The following is a 7,896-nucleotide window of genomic DNA, read 5'->3' on the forward strand; positions in this document are numbered from 1 at the left end:
TGTATTGATTCAAGTTTGTAACCTCCCTGCTGTAATGCCCTACGGGGCGATGCAGGTAACTAATAAATAAACAAATAAATAAATAAATAAACTCGCTGTCAAACCGCAGGCGTGAGGAAGCGCGGCAGCAGCAGCGAGCGAAGTTACCTTCGTGCTTCAACACAAACTGAGCGTGATAACATGGCACACGCAAAGCTACGAGCCGTCGGCTCACCTAGACTCTGTCCCCAAAGCAGATCGCTTTCAAGAGTAAGCCCGCGCGATCGCGTGTTGCTGCAGAGCACCAGTGTAAGTGCTACCGCAATAATTCTTTTTTTTGTGTTTATAGTGACTGTTTTATATTCACAGTAGCTGCCAACACATCTAAAAAAAAAGGAGATTGTTTTCCTGCACGAATTGCTTCCAGCCACCTTCGCTGACCGAAAATGCATTCCTCATTGATACGCAGCCACTTTGAGCCAATGACCAATGACTTTTTGTTAACTTTGTGCCTCCAGAAAAATGTTCAGTTTGTGCGAATTTCTAATATAACTAAAAAAGATTTTACTACAATGTAAATTTGCACAAAAGTCTTCTATTTTAAGGAATGTGCAGAACGGTTGAAATATGATTGAGGCTCTAACATATAGAAACTAGCAAGCTAATATATTCCAAATTTTGAGAAATAGTGCAAACTGCCTCATATCCAGTTTAAGATGCAAAGTGAGGTGGTTTAAGTGAAGATATGGGAGGCAGTGCATTCGGTAGTTCAACTAGATATATTTATTTAGAGAAGCCTATCGAGACACCTATTGTTCATATTAACAAAATCGTCGTTAATATTTTGCGCCGTTCAATTTCCTCGCGCTGGTTTCTCATAGCCGTTCACTGCACAACACAGATGGCCGGCGCCATGTGGGCAGGCGGCGGTCGCATTGGTTGATTGATGGTTTTTGATACGAAAGCGTCCAATGGCCCATCGAGCGAAAAAGCCGGCGTCTGTCGTCTGTAGCAGCGAAACGGCCCCTAAAATTGCATTGCCATTGGCTGCGACGCCACGTCACCAGCGCGCCTCTACGGATGATAGCGAGCGAAACGAAACACCTACTGTCTTGCTAGCGCGCCAGGTATTGCGTGAGGGGAGTGGGCATCGCCACGACGCCACGTCACCTTCGCTCTCGGAAGCCTGTGTTATCCGCGCGTTCCTTGTGCACAAAAGCTCTCGCCTGCGCTCTAACTGCGCCTCGGTAAGGCCAAATCAAAACGCGTCAAGCGTCTCAACGCGCTCTCTTGCCCGCGATGAGTTCATAACTCGAAGGACCGCTCAGCGGCTTTCAATTGCACACTAATGCTTTCGTATTCACAACTCATAAGAAGTTTTCATAATATTTATTTTTGTGTCAGTAACGTCCAAAAGCAACACCGCGGAAGGGGCTGCATAGTGGGGAACTTTGGATTAATCTTGACCACCGGTGATTCTCTAACACGCAGGGGTGTTTTTGCGTTTCGCCTTCACGGGATTAAGGCCGCCGCGGACGGGTATCGAATCCGTGCGCTCAGAACGATGTAGCAGCCGCAGCTGAACCACCGCGGTGGGTATACGTGATGTCGCGCTACGCGTTTTTGACGTCACTTTCGATTCATAGAACTGTGCTGCCATGAATTAGTACGGTGTCAATATGGTACAGCTGGTAGAACCCTCGAAAGGTTTTGCGAATCGTACAACGTTGCAAAAGCTCCACCGTGTCACCTACTCTATCGCAACCTTTCTTTCGCGTGATGCTACAAAAAATGTCACTTAGCATCCATTATACAGTGGATTTGATAATTTTATTTGACTCTGCTGTCACATTATCGGAAAAATAATCAAAGATTATAATTTCTGGAAAACGTCTCTTGACAATCTTCTAATTTGTGAGAAAGACTAACAACAAGTGATATAACAAATAGCCCAAATTCCTCTTTCGAAGCATATGATAAAGCGGTTGCAACATGGCCGGTATGGTCATGCAGTAAAATCTTCGCCCTGTTTTGAGCAATAAAACTATAGCGTGTCCCAAAATCCCGGGACCGAATTCACAAAGCTCTGCGTGCGTAAGTGATATTTGCCATTGGCCAGCCGCATGCGCTAATCATATGTTAAACATCAAGATTGGGTTGGAATTCGTTCTTGCAAATAATACTAGCGTAAGAGCCAAAATAATTTCTTGGGCAAGTAGGCGCTTAGGATTGCAAGCATAAGAACGTTTTACGAATACAGGCCCAGCAGTACAATTATCTAGCTGTTTTTAGATTAGTTCTGAGCTCACTTAGGTAATCCGATTGGTATTCGCTTACAGACTGGTGAATTCTAAGGCGCGGCTCAACACTTCCGGGAGTTTCCAGCAGAACCCTTGTTTTATTATCCTCCTGCGAAACACGCTTTTTGGAAGAAGTGATGGCTCAGAAGATAAACTTGTACGAGACACGGTGAACTTTAGGCTCTCTCCAGACCTTCTAAATCTGCAAAGGGGCCCTATATAGATTTGCGAAGGCCTCTGGGTGCCCCTTGTCCCACCACAGCTTTACTGAACTTGTCTAGCTCCCGCCGCTGCTGTGGGAGGCAGACGGGTGCTGCCGTCGGGTGCCTACCGGTAAAATTGCCCGCTCCCGGCCCAATGCTCGGCAAATACAGGAGCTCCAGACGCTTGGAAGGACCTGATGGGAAGTTGCCGGCATGGAACCGCCAGGCTGCTTTTTTTTTTACCGCAGCGGTGGTGAAACGGTAGAGCGCACGCGCCTCGTGCGCGCGAGGTCCTCGGTTCGAATTTCGGTGCCACGGGAAACCCACCGGTATTTCTAACGGCTATAGGGATGTCCAATGACCCGGCGCTCGTTAGTTTATGGATTCTCATCTCGAAAGGGCATTTTCATGATGAGAACCCACATCCATATCTTTCCGTGGCAACAGCGAGCGATGTTGCCAGTGCGAGGGTTAGGGGCGGCACTAAGCTTTAAAAATAATTTGCTTGCCTAAATTAAAAGAGTGTTTTGAAGAAACGTACTCCTGTAAACAATTATTTCTGAGTTGAAGTACTAAACGCGCGGCTTCTATACAGTTTGAACTGTTGTAGAAATGCATAAGATTTCACAGCGAAGTTGTTAAGGGGCAATTCCGCAACGGTTTTCGTGTGGCGTTGACGGCCAGCATGCGACAGCGTAATCGATATCAAATGCAACGCAGCGTATGCGGGAGTCCCGAATCAGCTTTCAAATGTATTTATCAAATATTAAAATAACACATACCTAGCGTTATACCTGTTCAAATAGACCACAACCTCTTTCGGAGGTTTTTCAGCCAGCAATGTTTAATTTTTGTATCCCGCTTCGTGGCTCCACGTTTCGGGCCAGCCGGGAGCCTGTGTGACTGCGGCGGTGCCGCGCAGCCTGCGTGGGAGCCGCCACTAGGAACAGCCAGGCATGGCCTCGCTCACCCGCTGCTGCGTTCGATTTTAAATCCGTTAATTAAGTTCGAGGAAGCTGCGTGATTCGGAGTAAAATCGGCTGCCCAGTGGCAGAAACTCACCAGAACGCTCGAAGATGCACCCCAAGACATCAAGGCTTTGCCCAAGGCTTTCCCTGTGGTTTCTTGTTTACTGCAACGTTAAAGCAATAACTCAAATATGGCTGACTGACCAGAACTATAAATTTTTCGGAACTATACAAGCGGCCGGCGGCGAGCACGAGCTGCGCACTGGCGGCCCGCGTTCTAAACAGCAGGGGAGCTCCCCGGTTTGTTCGATTGCATTCCCGGAGACACGAGCACCATCGCTGCGCCCGCGTCACAATGCCTCTGGCGCTCTCAATATAGAGGCGCGAACAAGATGTGCGTGAAGCAAGACGGTGGTGCTGTAAGGGATCCTGCAAGAAAATATTGCCTTCTGCGCCCCTACATGCTTTCTTTGTGCCCTTTGTGGGACAAGGACGAACGCGGGCATGCGAGCTTGGAAAGCCATTCAGGCAGCTCGAAAGGCCTCAGTGCTTGTTTCGGCTGTTCTAGAGTTTTCGTTTTTATTCTTTTCTTTTTGATCCACATGCTTCTATCGGACGCAGCCGGCGTGAATAAACCGTGTTGAAGGCTTAATTACGTTCGATCACTCGTGCACCATCAAGGTGGCTTTCAGAGGCTCTCTTAGCCAGCATGTCGAGCCTACGCGAACGGCCGTCTGCATGAAGTAGCATGCGATATCCTCAACCGCCTCAACGAAGTACTCCGCACCACGAAACCATCGTGCACACACGATAGCCCGAGGTCACTGCAACCGGGCGCTGCAAGAGACGCCAGAAGATCCCCGTCCACGAGCACTGCACACTTAATATGAAATGCACTACCGCCTTTCGAGAAGAACGATACAGGCGGAACAATTGCCGGCTATGTATGCCAGGCTAACCCCGCCTGCTTCAACATCACCACCACCACCACCACCACCAAGAACGATGCCGTCACCGCAGCCATCCCTAACCAGAGCTGTAGCCACGGCCTGCAGGCAACTGCAGACCAACACCTATCTTCCCCTCACGCTCCTCCACGCGATGTACCACACATTTTATCAACCACTTGGTCTTTTCCGTATACAGAGCGAGCTACCCTATACCATGCAACATGGGCCTGCCAAATAATTCATATTTGCTCCCCCAGCCGAAACGCAGCGCACGAGCAGTGGCAGATGGGGCTGACCGGCTCGGCATTGGAGGATCAGCGAAAGCTGATCGCCAGAGCCGAAAGTGCTGCCACCCGCCGCTGGTGCCCTCGACTGAAGCCTCCACCCACCACGGGGTTCCATCCCTCTCCGTGCCCCATCAAAGTTTACTCGCTCTTTCTCTTTCTCTCTCTCTCTCTATCTCTCTGTTCCCACTGTACGAGATAATCTGAGTACTTGTCTTTGTTATAAATACGTATGCTTTAAAAAGTTTGGAAGTAACAAAGAACCAGCATAAAAGGCAGTTTTGTCAAGATTATTTTCGCCTACGTGTCGGACAATGAAGCGTGTGTACAAAAAGCCGGGACATCCCACGCCCCGTGGGAATCGATGTTATGCGAAGCAGTGTGCGGGGAGCCTACGAAGTTAACGAAACGATCATGAGAGCACCAAGATGTGGGCGGCTATGACAATTTTGTTACCTATCAAGTTAACGGAATGACCATGAGAGCGCCAAGATGTAGGCGAAAGATAGATAGATAGATAGATAGATAGATAGATAGATAGATAGATAGATAGATAGATAGATAGATAGATAGATAGATAGATAGATAGATAGATAGATAGATAGATAGATAGATAGATAGATAGATAGATAGATAGATAGATAGATAGATAGATAGATAGATAGATAGATAGATAGATAGATAGATAGATAGATAGATACTGTCAGTAAATATTCGCAAACAAATACTTCGCATTTAAAAGTGCGTGCCTATTTACACCGATCCACCTGATCATCTGTAAAGCCTAGGAATGGAAGCCGCGACTTCATGTTCAGCTGCTGAACACCACAGCCGCTGAAACACAACAGTGGCTAACATGCGTGCATTGTGGACAACTACCCCGTGAAAATGAGTCTAGAAGTACGATAAGAGATTAAAATGAGCACGAGTGCTCAACACTGCATTTTCCTTTGACATATCTGATTTAAGCAACAAGAAAACAATATTATATAGATCTTGTTAACTGTTACCCGAGCCACTTTGTAAATGCACCTAGAGTACCGGGGCAGGACAGGACGTTCTCAAACGCGTGAAACAGGTGCCTGTCCCGCCCGGGGTTAAGTCATGTTTCTTTAAACTTTAAAGCCGATGAATACATGGATGAATGAAAGAGTATCGTTTGTTGCGTGGGGTACGCATTGTTTTATTTGTAGGAAACCCGAAACCATTGAGCACGTCTTTATTGATTGTTTCAATGCAATGTTCTTTTGGCATATACTACTGCGCACTTTAAAAAGAGATTTTCCTTTAGACCAATACCCTGTCTGATTCCTTGCTTTAGAGAACGAACATGGCGTACCTCTTGATGCTTCTGGGCCAGTATAGCATATACAGAAGCTGCATAGCACATAGACACGGCAATCTCAACGCGCATTCTACGCAGTTGTATTTCTGCACGTTGACGGCGGCGCTTATTGACCCCCATAGCCTTCAGCCATGTGCCCGTAGCTGCGTTGCTCGCTTCGAGAAGCTTACTGCAATTTCACAGTACTAGTTGCTTACAGTTTTCACTGTTGATTTCTGTGTTGCTTAGCCTGTTTTCAGTACATTCAACGTAAAAAAAAAACTTGAAAAGAAAGAGAGAGACGTATCCGACGGATCTCTGAAATTCCATATCTACTCAATGCTGATTGCTTTTCGAAGATCAGATGCGAAGGGTTTAAGAGTATATAAACCTACCATAAGCTAAGAGGCTATTAATGCTCCCTTGCTCTCTAACATATTTTGATGTCATTTATTACACAGGTGAATCTCGCAAAAAGTTCTGTCGGAGGTCGCGTTATAAAGGAAGAAAAGAGCGAACGTTGACATCGTGCTTTAGGTACACCCCGGCAATTTAGGCAGCTGAGTGGAGCCAGCTGCGGTCGACATGGAAACACAGCATGCAGGGCAGCGCAGGCGATGTGAGATATGTCAAATGGTGTGACAGGACTGCAATCCGTGCAACTTGCACTACGAACGAGCGTAAGCAAGTTCAACCACCGCGGCGACGTGGGCATGCATGTACACCATCACAAGGCTTGAGTTGACCACGACAGATAGTACATAGTTTGGCCTACACCTACACACGCAATCCAGGGCACTTTATCTTAATAACGGAGCGCTAAATCTTTTATGACGTTATCCAGTGAAGATAATGCGTACGTTCGGCATTCTTACGGAGCTGTCACGATTGACCTACAAGAAAGGCGGCACCTGGGAGTCGAACGCGCGTGCAGGAACTACTCAAGCAAGATGCCGACTTGCTTTACGCTGTATGCATGAGTGCTATATGCAAGTACATCTTCAAGTATAGCGGTACTCAAGAGCCAATTTGAAGCCTCGGTCAAAGCATGGAAGTGGCTAGGTGTTAAGGACGATGATTTGCTTTTTGTTTGTATTTCTAGTGAGTGCACCACCACCCTCGTCGCAAAATATTAAGTACCCGATACTACACCCTTGTCCTTCATAGTTCTCTCCGTGCGAACAGCTCGGCGTTCACCCAGGGAAGGCGCCAGCTTCTTCAATACTCTCAGAAAAGTACATATCGTAATTATTTTCCAGCAGCCAATATGGTTAATGCCCCGACTGTGATAGCAGCAGCAGCTACGCGTGCTTTTGCGCGGCACTATTTCAAGATTAGGGCAACGATAGACAGATGAACAGCTTTATTGAACCAAACATGATCGGGGCGTCAAAATCTTCTTCGAGCCCGTAGGCTCGCTAGTGCGGTCTGCCAGGCAGGTCTGGATGCATTACAAGAGGTGTCATCGGTCAACCAGGCTGAGAGGCGTCCGTGTGCCACCGGGGAGAGGGAAAGGCTGGTGGGGACAGGGAAAAGGTGGTGGCATTGGGTAAACGTGTCCGGAGTACACGCACAATCTTCGTGTCATCTGAAGTGCGTGAAAAAAAAAAGGTTTGGTTTAAGCTTACTCTATCGACTGAAATAAATAATTATAAGTGAGCCCCTAGATTGTTTGGTCACATCCGAAGCTGCGGAATTCGCAAAAGGCAAACCACAAAAATTATTGAGTTTTAACGCAAATCTCATGGGTCTTAAGAAAAACGGACCTTTCTTTTTTTTCTTTATATTGTTACACTTACCTCTACGGCACGAACTTTGTGCTGTGATGATGCACATACACGTGCAAAAGTTGGGTCGTACAAAGTTGCGAACAACAAAGGGAGGCAGC

This window comes from Dermacentor albipictus, chromosome 1 (genome assembly GCF_038994185.2).
Source record: "Dermacentor albipictus isolate Rhodes 1998 colony chromosome 1, USDA_Dalb.pri_finalv2, whole genome shotgun sequence".
Classification (NCBI taxonomy): Eukaryota; Metazoa; Arthropoda; class Arachnida; order Ixodida; family Ixodidae; genus Dermacentor; species Dermacentor albipictus.